Source organism: Haplochromis burtoni, unplaced genomic scaffold, assembly GCF_018398535.1.
Source record: "Haplochromis burtoni strain Fernald_Lab_line unplaced genomic scaffold, NCSU_Asbu1 Contig_87, whole genome shotgun sequence".
NCBI lineage: Eukaryota > Metazoa > Chordata > Actinopteri > Cichliformes > Cichlidae > Haplochromis > Haplochromis burtoni.
This window is the reverse complement of record NW_024582448.1, coordinates 1,525,885-1,540,070: the sequence shown is the minus strand read 5'-3', so window position 1 is coordinate 1,540,070 and position 14,186 is coordinate 1,525,885.

Sequence of the window (14,186 nt, the reverse complement as noted above, 5' to 3'; positions counted from 1 at the left end):
GAAGCATGAATGTCCTCATGTGTGCTGAAGTGTCCATAATCTCTTAAAAAGTCACTTTGTTACTGACTCTCATGCTTCGCTGCTTTATTTGGAGTTTAATGGAGGTTATTAATCCCATTTGCATACAGATTTCCTGCCTGATAACCAAGTCACAGCTCGCTTCTCTGCTTTTCTCAGAGCCAGCTGCCACATTGCATCTTTATACTCTACGCAGCTAATCTGTCAGAGAAGCCAAGGGCTGAACTGTTAGAGCTTTAGGGACGCCATGCTTCACTCTACCTTTGCTCCCTTGCTCTAGAGATTCAGGGTCGCCTCATGTAATTGTCCTGCATATGCATCAGATATTCATGAGACACACTGAATGTTCCCTTCAAGAGCAAAGCATTCTCCAATTTACATAAGCTGTAAATTATCGTTAGTGAAGTCAGGACATGCCTATGCTATAAGTGACATCCAGGAAAGCCAAAGCAGACATTTTGAAAGGAAGCTGGCAGGACTGGAAGTACAAATATGATAAAAAGCATGGCCCTCGGGAGCCTGGTTCACCAGAGATGAACTTCTTAAAGGAACAGCCCAACATTACAGATGAATTGCGATATATGCGAGTCAAAATTATTATTTATATACCATGGGTTATACAGTGATCTTAAGTTGGGAAAAAAACATACCATTAAATCATACCAGCCCACTTGAAAAACTAATGTAAGCAAAGTGGAAACTCTGTAACACATCCCACAACAGACAAGAGGACGATCCCCCTTGAGATTTAAGAGAATGCTGTGGTGATTCACACAGTGCAGGGAGTAGAACAGCAGAAGAGCTTTAATAGAACTTACCTCTAGGCAAACACCATCTGTGGTGTTTCTCTCCCACAAAGACACCAACACCAACAACAAAACAACTGACTGGTCTGTTAAATTATCTTCTTTCATTAGTGAAGCCAGTCTAAGGATTTATGTAACTCCCACATCTCCAAGAAACCACAAAACAATATCAAAATCAGATTGCACACCATATTAGAATTTATGAGTAACTTGAACTTGTCCAACAACCAGTGTAAGGTTTACGCCACACATATATTATTAAAATAGCTCAGTATGTCTCTGTAATGGTTGACCAGTATGCACAATCTCTTTATTCAAAATATTTTTCATGCTGAAATATTGGAACACAGTCCCGATCAAAAGTTTAAGACCGCTTGAAAAATGGCAAAAAAAAAAATCATATTGTGCATGGTTGGATTTTAACAAGGTTCCAAGTTGAGCTTCAACATGGAACAAGAAGAAGTGAGAATGAAATTTAAAAAAAAATTGAGCATGAACTTTATTGAAAACAACACTTAAACTGAAACATGCTGTTTTACAGCTGAACAAAAGTTTCGGACCACACCTCCAAAAAAACCCAAAAACCCATAAACCACCCCAAAACAGAAATCAAAGTTCCAAACATGAACTGAGTAATGAGTAGCTCCACTGTTATTGTTGATCACTTCAAAAATCTGTTGTGGCATGCTTGATGCCAGCGTTTCCATGAGGTGAGTGGGAACATTTCTCCAAGTGGTGAAGATGGCTGCATGAAGGACATCTACTGTCTGGAACTGTTCTTCATTTTTGTAAACTTCTCTTGCCATTCATCCTCAAAATATGATTTTTTGACATTCTTCAAGTGGTCTTAAACTTTTCATTGGGATTGTATTGTTGTTGTTTTTTTATTTATTTTATTTTATTTTACCAAAAAAAAGCATTGAAAAATGTAAAGCATGTGATCATTTTTTGCTTCTAACCAAAGCTAACATTCAACTGATCCCATTAGATCGGAGCTGCCTTTTCTTAGCTTTGGAGCTGTGACAAACTGGAATACACCCCAAATTTATATGCTCTTTTAAATTGCACATTGTAAATGGCCAGTATTTATATAGCGCTTTACTAGTCCCTAAGGACCCCAAAGCGCTTTACATATCCAGTCATCCACCCATTCACACACACATTCACACACTGGTGATGGTAAGCTACATTGTAGCCACAGCCACCCTGGGGCGCACTGACAGAGGCGAGGCTGCCGGACACTGGCAATGTGTCTGACACCCTCTGACCACCACCAGTAGGCAACGGGTGAAGTGTCTTACCCAAGGACACAACGACCGAGACTGTCCAAACCGGAGCTCGAACCGGCAACCTTCCATTACAAGGCGAACTCCCAACTCTTGAGCCACGATCACCACGATCGTTAAAATATCCAGTAAGGCCAGTCCAGGCTTAATATGTATCCTGTTTTGACCTCAGTGTATTTTATAAGTGAAGCAAAATTATATGGAGGGACCGATGTCAAATGCCAAACTTGAACTTTTTCCCTTTATGTGAGCCATACATCAGAAGTGTCAGCTGGATTTTTACATGTTTTATTGGATTCTCAGCATAAAGGACCAGCTCCTGTATAAACACAAACTCACACGTCTATGTAGATGAAAGCACAGCCTGCTGTCTCAGAGGAACTGCACAAACATTGCCAAACTACTGCCATCCCCCTAAATAATGCTGAGCGTAGTGTGGCACAGTCTTAACTTCTCAGGCTAAACAAGGTGTTGAATTTGTCTGTGAAGGTTCTCAGTCATCCAGGTCATCGTAGTCTAAGGAGCTGGGAAAGAAAAGCGTCTGGACTTCTTTGAGTTGCTTGACGTTTCACCTCTCATCCAAGAAGCTTCTTCAGTTCTAGGGTCAAATGGTGGAGAGTCTGGGACTCTGTTGTTGAATTACTTTCTGACGGGCAGCTTCAAAACTATGGAAAGTGTAAAGTCTCAGAGGAATCATAAGAAAGTGCTAGTGGTGTCCTTAACACGTGCAGCACATGTTGTAGAAGTACCCAGGTTTTAAAATCACCTACGGAGGGCAATGTGACTCAGCAGTTCATCTCCGCTTTATGGGGGGCAAAGTGATTCAGCCTTCACCAGATGGGGAAGGTTCCAGGAAACAAGGGCGATTGGCTGAGCCTTCCCAGTCTAATGTGGCAAACAGAGATGAGCACTGAGGTTACTGTTCAGTGTTCTTCTTGAAATGATCACTTCCTTCAACTTCTTGTGGAAACTCAAATTACCTTCCATGCAAAATTGACTGCTTCACTGCCTTTGAACTTAGAGACTCTAAAGAACCCAGTTTAAACAAGGTGTACAGTCATTACAGCCATTTGTAAGGTTAAAAGTGGACTCACTGTTTTACATATTTCCTTTTTTTCCAATGCTGCTCTGCTAAAAGTTGTTTAGAAAATGCAAAGTCACTTGAAAAAGTTACCAGAGACCAAAGTGCACCATATCAAGTGATTGCGCTGCGAGTGTGCTCCCATTGGCTGCTCTGTGCTGTAACTCACAGAGCTTCTTGAATGGGGCAGCACCAAAGGCACGTAAATGATCTGTGTGGTCTCTTGAGGTGAAATTTAAAACACACAGCCTTACATAAATTATGTGGGACCTTTCAGTCTTATCTGCAGTCACACTTTGTAGGCACAACAACAGAAAGACTCCTGAGGGCATTTTAAACAGTAGCAGCACCATCATGTATACATGTTATACGCTAAAAGGCTTTCCGAGTACACAGATTAAACCGATATGGTGCCAAGTGTGGCGACTAACAAGTGCGTGAAAACACAAAGAAAATAAAATTCACCGCATCAGCTTAGGGTTAAATTTCTGTTTTTGCTGGCAGACTATGTGTAGACTGTAGTATAACACAGCCCAGCTCCTGTTTTGAAAGTAGAAACCACAGAAAAAACACATGTGTAGGTGTTTGAAGATGGAAGTCTTGTTCGCTCTGACTCTGAAAGGATAAAATGAAACACGGAAATGGAACACGTCACGGGAAAACAATCCCAGCATACCCAAAAAAGGCAGATGCTCTCATATTACTGTCTAATTGGATTAAGAGAGGAGTGGACACGTGAGAGGGAAGCTTTAAGATATGATGAAATGCTCATATTGAACTCTGAAGACGCAAATAAAGATTTTTCCAGTGTAAGAGCCAGCAGTAAACCACTAACAATCTGTTAATTCCTGGGTTGTGATTTTAATATGTGTGCTACATCATGTGAGCCACAGTGACCCAATATCAGTATCTACTATTATATCAGCTACAAAACAGAGAGTATTTGACTTTGCTTTATTTATCCAACTTATCCAAATTTGAAAGTTATAGACTGTAATTTTTTTATTTTGAGAGGTTTTATGGGGAGTTTCTGTATAAATTGACTGCAAGGATCTCCGTGAATATATTTTCCACTATGTAAATATAGTGGAAAACGACATACAGACTGCAAATCCAGTCTGCATGTCGCTTACGCATATTTTCCCAAATTTCAGCTTGGAAACTTGGGGGAATAATAAAGTTCTGTGGGTCTGAACAATTGCTGGCTGCACGTGACTTGCTTGCTCCCAGCACAGTGTGGATTAAACAGGACGGGGCATATTTACATTTTTACATGAATAGCTTGTGCCACATGTATGTGGTATAAATGTAAATCTGCAGATAGACTTGAGTGTGGACCTAGGGTGGCTGTAGCTCAGGTGGCAGAGCAGGTCAGCCACTAATCAGAAGATTGGTGGTTCGATCCCAGGTTGCCTCCTGGCTGCATGCCAAATATCCTTGGGCAAGATACTAACCCCATGTTTGCTTACTGGTGGTGGTCAGAGGGCCCGGTGGCACCAGTGTCCGGCAGCCTCGCCTCTGTCAGTGCGCCCCAGGGCAGCTGTGGCTACAACGTAGCTTGCCAGTGTGTGAATGTGTGTGTGAATGACTGAATGTAGTGTAAAGCGCTTTGGGGTCCTTAGGGACTGAGTAAAGCGCTATACAAATGCAGGCCATTTACCTGAGGAGATACTGTCAGCTCTTTTATTTATTCTAAGTTATTTGATTATTATTATTATCAAAATTTAATGGTTAACAGGACCTTTCGGAGTGATCATGGTGGGTAGATGAATGAGTGATTTATGGGGTTATATAGTGAGTTAATTAATAATAAATAATCATAATAAACTTTATTTATGTAGCACCTTTAACCTCCTAAGACCCGAACTCTTCCATGGCATGCATTTTTAATTTCTCTTTGATATTTGAGCTGATTGGGTCCTGATGAATCTAAAAACAAAGAATTACCAGATTTATTTTTTTTTAGCTGATTTTTTTTTCTAAGAAAAATGAGAGCCACATATGAGGATGTTCATTTAAAATTTCGATAGAAAAGTAGCAGTATAATGTCCTCGTAAGTGGATATCAGGCCCTTGTAGAGCAAAATTGAGTATTTTGGTCTAAATAACCCAAAATGTGATGTCCACATATGTGGACGCCAGGTCCTAGGAGGTTAAAACACATGTTACAAAGTACTCCCCAAGACAAGACGGGAAACAAACAGCAAAACATTTAAGAATAGACAAAAGTGAAACGACATTAAGTGTGGGAACACAGAAAACACAAAGAGATTAAAAATAATGGCTAAGGAAAATAAAAGATGGGAACAAGGTCATTTAAAAGCAAATGGAAAATAATTTGAAAAAAAAAAAGGATTATTAGTGAAAGATGATAAAACAAGACAACATAGAAGTCACATAAAAATAACTGTGGAGGCACAGAAAATTTCCACTTCCCACTTTTAAAGGGAATTAAATGATGATAGTCAATCTGATCTCCTCAGGGAGATTGTTCCAAAGAATCGGAGCCCTGACATAAAAGGCTCGATCACGCTTGGTTCTCGGCCAGCAAAGCCTTGGCTGAGGATCTTGGATTACGACCAGGCAATTACAGTGTCAGAAAATCTGAACTATATTTTGGTGTGATTTCAGAGTGGGCTTTAAAAGTCAACAATGAAATCATAAAGTCAATTATAAAGTTAATAGGTAACCAATGGGATGAAGCTAAAATAAGAGTGACATGTGCTCTATTTTGGACCAGCTGTAGCTTTTGAAACCTTTGTTGGTTGATCCAAGTGTTTAATGAGTTGAAATAATCTAACTTGGAGGAGATTAAAAAAAATCAGGACTATTTTTAGATTAACTTAGAAACACTGTAGAACAAGGTTGGACAACTGGAGTCACATGCTCGTTCAGGTTAGATTGTCAAAAATGTTGCTGAGGTTTTTACAGCTCTGGCGAAACTTTACAAACACTGAGCTCAGGTGTGTTGTGTTACATGCATCAAGGCCATTCTATCTTATCCATATTTAGCTGCAGGAAGTTCTGTGCTAAATAGCAAAACAGTCATTCACTGCATTTAATTTAGAATTAGTGGTGTTGAAAGAGATGAATAAAGAAAACTGGGGAGGTCCAGGGACAGACCTTTGAGGTACCCCACAGTGACTTGCCAATGACAACACTGAAAAAGCTCCTATAAGTAAGAATAACACATCTTAAAACGTGAACCAGAGATGCCAAGCAAGTGTTGGAAACAGTTCAAGAAAATACAGTGATCCATGGTATCAAATGCAGCGCTCATGTCTAATAAAACTAAAACAGTGGATTTAGCACCAGAGGCTCATTCATCAGTCTGAGGAGTGCTGTCTTTGTGCTATGATTTGCTCTAAGGCCCGGCTGGAATGTTTCAAAGAGTTCATTTCTGTTCAAGAAAGCAATCAATTGTTCAGTGATCTTTTCTAAAATCTTGGCGAGAAAGAGAAGTTTGGAAATATGTTTAAACTTATTCAGGAAATTAGGTTCCACAGGGAAAGAATCAGTGAAAACTGAACAATTAATTATAGATCAAATATGAAAGATTCGGAAACTTCCCTTAGGAATCTGACAGGCAGGATATGTGGGATGCATGACGAAAGTTTAATTTTATTAATTATCTCAGTCTCTATAGAAAGGACTCAAAGTGAATAGAGGTTCTGGGAGATTCTATTGTAGCATGTGAAAAAATGGATATTAGACTGTTAGTTTAAGTGTGTTGATTTACTGGATATTGTTAAACAGAACCATCTGGCAAGTCATGTTTGAAAAGTATGGAAAGGGCAAACACCTGAAAAGTATGTGTTACCACAAGTAATGGTTCACTCACATCAGAGTAAAAATGTCCTTGCAAATAGGAAAAGCTGGTGGATTCCAGGTGATTGACTGATTTTTTTTATGTCACTAACTGCAAGCAGTTGCAGTGACTAACAGGTTACTCAGAGGTTGAGCATGCAACACCATCAGTTTGTAGGTGACCACTTTCCATCACCAGGTGACTGCAACCATTCTCCTAACATAGTCTGTCTGGGGCTGATTGGCAAAAGGTTACAAATAACTGCCATCTAACAAAAAGAGCATGTTAATATTTTTTAATCTGTCTGACTTAAATGTCCAACATGTGCAACTTGTCTGCAATGCATCTCTTAGCAGTAGGGAACAACTGAACTGGTTGCCAACTGTTTGTACTCTGGTTAAAATCTCTATATTAAAGCAAGATTGTTAAATGAATTCCTGTATAGACTGCAACAGTTTTCAATTTTCACCTATTAATCTCTATATTGTCTCAAACAGACTGCATTTAATTGTCTGCTTGACCCCATTCAATCATAAACGGATAGACTGCTTCCACTCTGTTGCTGTTTTAGTCACTTGCAGTCAGTGGTCGCAGACCTGTTCTCCATCATTTTAAGGTGATGAGAACACAAGTTCATTGCACACAGCTGCAAGAATTTTGATCATGCAACCAGTGTTTCCCTAGTATGATGTTGCATAACCAATCAACAGGGCAAAGCCATTTGGTAAATCAGTCAATTCTGGAAGCAGTAGGAAGACAAGCAAAAGCATCTTTTCCATTGTGGCCAAGCGTGCATAGACTTAAGCCTGGCAAGATGGACTCTTCTATGATACGCATGTACCATGAGAATCCAGCTAGCTAACAAAGCAGATTACCACATACTGCACGATGTCTTACATTCAAGTTACTGTTACACAACTATCTGTAAATCTATTCATGCAAAATTAAAAGGGAATTTGAAGGCATGGTGGCGAAATCTCAGCAATCAGAAGAACATGCTTCGCTTCAGTTTATTCAAGGAGAACTCAAATGCGATCATTGTTATGCTCAATACAAAATGACACTGAAAGTGTTTTTGGTAAAAAAAAAAAAGAAGCATTCAAACATTTCTCAGTAACGTAATATAAATACATTTAATCTTCTAAAGCTCACTAATCGTCATATGAAATAAAACAAACCAGGCTTCTCTCCCTCTCACTTTAGACGTTTCACAAGTCAGTACAAGATAAGGAAGCTGTACTCCATGAATTATTGGCAAGAAAACTAACACATCACCAGTGCCTTGCAGTTAAAAAAGAAGAAAAGATGACAACAGACACACACAGATGACTCCAGGCAGGGCTGAGCAGCACTGTGAAACAACCCTACGAACTGCAGTCCGACATGGCTGAATAAATAAGGTTTTTTGAAGAGCTGTCATTACTCACCTATCAGCTATTTGTAACATTACCTGCCTCAGGTAAGGTTTCCTTCACTTAACTCTGCAGAGGAGGCAATTCATTCTGCTCTGAGGCTTCTGTATACATTATTGGGAGTCTGCACAGGCATGCAGCAGGCGTGTTGCAAAGAATACTTGTAGGCAAACAGATACTGTTGTCACTGGAGTCAAGGGATGTTGAGGTGATAACCTCTGTGCTATCTTTTATAGCTATCTCTGTTTTTTGCACCCATGGTTTACTAGCAGAGCATACCTTGGAAGTAGGTTCAAGTCTCTGTTTTACTTGCTACTGTTCATAGCAAGTCACAGTGCTGTTTCTGTGCTGCTGGAACTTTTTGTTGCACAAAAGTAGTGTCGTAACTTCTCATTTCACATACCCTTCCTAAAGCATGGGCCCTTTTTTTCTGAGGGAATTATACACATCTTTTTCCTCTTGACTCATGGATCTCAGAGTGATAAATTGCTCTGGTACATTCCAGTTTGGGCTGGAGGAGACCCCCACTCACCAGACACACAAGGGTGGTTTACCCATCTGTGGAAGCAACTGGAATATGAGGGCCATGATTTTTTTGCCTCCCCCTCGGCTGTGGAAAGAAAAGGCTCACATCCTAATAAAAGTGTGACATCACCACAGTGCATTCATTTGCTTTATACCCAGTGATTATCTCTCTGGTGTGGACTGTGATTTTCATGTAAGAAAATAGATTGTTTCCTTTGACTGCAGCTTGGAATATCATCATCACATAGGTTAATAGACTGTATGTCAAAACCTAACAATACATTTTCAGAGAAACTCTCATATTCATATTCCCAGTGATTATGGAGTTCATTTGACCTCATCACTGGTGCATGGTAAGGGGAGATGGCTTTATTACTCAAGCTCCACGAGGCCAGGACATTTTCTGCCTCCGTATGCAGAATCATTCCCCAGCCTGTGGTCACATTGGTTTGGATGAATTCTACTTTTGCTATTATACCAAATACTCCTAATTGGCCCAGTGTTCTCTACATAGTATGGTTTAAAATAGAAGTCTCACATTGAAGAACAAATGAAGATTCAGACAGCTGAGAGTAAATTAAATGTTTGAATATGTACATCCAATCCTCTTTGTCTAATGTCATAGTTTAATGACTTAAACTCAATGATCCTACAGTGAGCAGTGAACAGTGAACTGTAGGAGGCACATTTTTCTATAGCTTTCCTGCTAGAGCTTACAGTTATGCATTACTAATTGTGTTGCCTCTTTGAGTGAAAGGTAGGTGCTGTTTAGTCCTGTTTAGCATTTGGTTGAACTAAAAGACATTCTAAGGATTTCCTTAGTAAATACATTTAGTGGTTAGCCAACATATACCTTGTAATATCATCTCATATATTACTATGATTTGAGATAGAGAGGCTGCACCTTTCCATCAAAACAGGCTAGATAGATTATCTGATCATTTCCCATCTCTAATTTTTCCATATGTCCAATTTCAAAAATGCAAAAATGGCAAAAGCCAAAACACAAAACACGAAGTCTTAACAAAGGATTTCATTTAATGGTCTACGTATTCTGAGTAATTTATGTGTGTTGAAGATGAAGATTTCTGTCCATCCGTCCATCCATCCATTCATTGATCTATCAGTATATCAGCACCTTTTCCAGTTATTTTTGGGGATCCCGAGACATTTCTGTCCATATATCCACATTAATTATGTAGTCTGTCTGGTGAGCTCCGGATCGAACCAAGGTATTCTTTAGAGTTGGGCAAGCCAAGGGGGCATGCAAAGTAAAAAACAAGTAAAATCCTATCTCAGATTGTTCCTCACCCCTTCTCTAAGGTTGAGACCAGCCAAGTTTTGGAGAAAATTCATGCATTAAGTTACTCATTGACGAGAGGCAATATGCTGCTATAACTTGTAAATATGAGTGCAACAAACAGATTTCTGACAAAAATTCCCCATTTTTAAGGTGCACAGACAAGAAAATAATGTCGGAAAACGTTAAAGTTTCAGCAACACCTAATTCCTTGACCGACGCATTTTGGCGCGTGGGTTTCATCAGAGTCTCGGAAAAGTAACGGGGTTCTGCCACAGCTATGTAGAGATGAGGTAAGCAATGTAACCAGAGGTAAGCATAATACATCAATAGTCATGTGAGGCGTGTGTTGGAGTCACTCTGGATTTAAAAGGTGACCTACAACATACTGAACACGAGAACACATTAAAAACCTTGATCTGCCTTGTGTGATTCTACAAATGCCTCTTAAATTGAGAATGGGGATATGAAGAAGTTCTTTGTTGCAAAGTGAAGTCACAGACTTTCCCTGATGGACTTGCATGTTCACGTGTTGTTGTTCAAACTGGGTAATCCCCCCATGCCTCTGGGATATAATGTCGGAAAAAGTATGAAATCAAGTATTTCTTCATCTTTTCAAGTCAAGTCTGGACCCCATCTAACATCACAAGATTCAAACAGTCTGCCAGTTTCTAAATAGACTGACATCCATGTTGCAAATCCTGAGGCCATGCAAAGTGCTTCAAGCCTGCATAGCACTCCATAACACTCACAAACATACGCGTCCAGTCCTGTTCCCCAAGAAAGACTTTTATTTAAGAAAAGCTAATGATTTTCTTCTGATTTAATTTTCTTAGATGGATTTGAAATATTTAGAATGTGAATATGAGCATGATGTCGTAAAACATAATAATTAACTCGGAATCACAATTGTTCATTTCAAATGTCATGAAAAACCGGACAGTATAACTTGTCATGGTAAGGAGGCTAAAGGTTCATTCAAAGCCATGAGCTTTGTTATGAATAACTAATGATGATCAAGTGGTTTATGCCCGGAGCAAGTGCTGGACCGGCTAATTAAAGGTTATGTGTCATCCATCACAGTGATGTGTGTTTGATTACTCTTAGCTAGTGTGCAACCTTATTATTGCACAGTCACATAGAGATCAGAGTCTTGCTAGAGGCTTTGTAGAGAACTGCTTTCAGCTAGATGTGGATATTAACAAGCTAAAATACTTAGAGTGACAATATTAATGCAGCTATCTAATAGCCTTATATTTTAAAATCTCACAGGTTATAATGGTAGATTGGGAACATGTTCTATTTACCAGTAAATATAACATATAGCTAAGACTGATAGAAGTGGTATTAATTATAAAGGTATTTGGTGATAAACCAGAACATAACAAAATATTTTGCTCTGTTACGACTTCTGTCGTAATGTGTGTCCTATGCAAATCTAAGTGTGCAGGTGCCCTTCTGTCATTGGTGGATCCAGGGGATGGTTGATGGATGCGGATTGGCTAACAACCCGGAGACGATGTAAATGATGACACCGCCATGGACACCCAGGGGATTCATCCTTGGGTCGTCTCATCCAGCAGACTTCATGTTGCCTGCCCAGCGCTGTTTGCTTTACACAGGAGCATGTACTGGACTGCCTTTTTGTTCTCATGTTTATGTTAGGGAGGCAAGTTGTTGTTATTTGGTTTAATTCTTTTCGTAGGCAAGTTTGACACAACCTTGAGATAGGCTCCTTTTGTTTGTTGTTTTGGAGTTAGGTCCACCCACAGTTATAGTACTGCTTCTTTCTTTTGTGTCAAATCACCACAGGAATCCACTCATTGTAAATAAATCACCTTCAAACTTTACTAGCTGTGTGATGTGCTGCTTGGGATCAGATGAGGATGGATCACCCTGATGATATCGTCTGGTCACCCCTAGACGGACCATAACAGCTCTAATTATGGCACCATATGTGAGTAATGTTATTAGAATATCTGAATCATCCAAAGTGTCAAGTGGCAGAGTAACTTAATTAGACGTTTAATGCAAACATTATAGATATACATAGAATTTAAAAGTCTTAAATACATCAAACATGGGTTAAATTTATCATCGGGTGTACTTTTATGCAAACCAAAATTCTTCCTCAGCCCAGACTGTTAAGCAAACCTCATGTGAAAAAGAAATATAGAAAATGAAAACATACTAATTAAAGTACAAACACAATGCACTCTCCTGTTAAAGAGGCTCTAGATTTACTTCACAACAATCCCAACACCCCTTCTTCTCATTTAATGTATCTCAGACAAAAAGGTTTAAACTGAAGTAGCAATATCACTGTGAAGGAGAACAGAACTGTTTAATCAAGTATTTACACCATAGTAACAGGACAGGAGCACAAAGTTGGTTTAATTATGTTGTCAGAGTCGGTGCAAAGAGGTTGAGGTGGATGCATGGGTAAACATAACATCACAGAAACATCTTTTTCATTTCTTATTTGCGAAACGTAATTTCAATTCCTTTGTATGGCAAGTACATTTGAAGAAATTGACAAATAAAGTTTTCTATTCTATTCTACTCTATTATTTCAAACAAACATAAGGTCAAAGTCAAACAGCGTACTGTTCCCAACAGTCTGTACACAGTTACAAATTCAGTTGTTAAAAGGAAGTCATTCCTGGGCTCAGCCAAGATAGTGGCAACATGACATGATGTCTTTCCAACTCATCAAAATTAACACAAATATACAGGTGGAATAATTATTATGATTAAGGCCTCAGTCAAGCAGGTCTAGATACTGGTTGGTAAACACCCAGCAACCACAGGAAAACAGGATAACTGTGTAATCCCCAATTGGTTGATGAGTGGTTGCTGACAAGAACTAGGTGACATTTTTTGTAAAAAGAATGCTGAGCTCCTTGTAATCAATTTGATTGCTATCAGATTGCCACAGTTACCCATAGTTTGCAAACACTTGCTAACTAGATCCTGAGCGGTAGTGAAACTTGAAAAATTGTGACACAAACCATAAACTGAGAATGTTTGAAGTAAAATTTATGCCATACTATGGCAACCAACATATTTACTTCAAAGGCCAATGGTCTCTGTTTCATATTTTGCACTGTACTTTTCACAATTTTGCTGATACTTGGCAAGTAGCTGGTGAGCCTTAGCAGACAAGTCGGTGTCTTCTATGCAAACAACAGGTGACCATGGCAATTGCAAGGTTTTTCAATGGAGCACCCCCTTTGCAACTAATTATACTTGGAAATTGCAGCAACTATTTGCCAATGGGCTAGGGAATGCACATTTTTCTCTAGTGCCTGCCAGAATGTCCTAAACTGGTCTCTAGGCCCATATGACTGAGATTTAATGACTGACAATGCACGTTCGGTATTTGGTCAGATGCTAGGTCATTGCAGAGTTCTCCAAGAGGTCTCAGGATGCTACATCACATCTCAGCTCAAAAGAGTATGACAAAAAAGGGAGAGAAGAAAGAGATTCTTAGCAAACCTGTCTTGACAAACATTTTTTTTCACATATTAATAAAGTAATTCTGATTATGATCAGTGTCTTTTTAAGCATTGATTGAACTTCCTTAATTTTCCAATTTCTTCTGAGTCTCTGTAGAATTTTTGATGACTCAGGTTTGAATCACCTACAGTTATTTTTGAAGCTTTGCCCCATGCAAACATGGATAACCTTTAGTCAATGTGACCAATTCAGTCAGTCAGCTTACAGCAGCCCTCAAAGTCCTCACTAAAGCAGTCATAATTTCCCAGTCTCTAGGAAGATTGCCTGACTAATCGTGATGTGTTTGTGTTTGTGTTGTGTTTTCTCATATAGTCAAAGAATAAGGCCTTTTGAGCTGTTCTAAATAATACTTTTGAGAAATAAATGTTAACTATGGCAGGTTTAGGTTATATTGTCCATCTAGAAAACTTGACTCAAGTGCAAAGCTGTTAT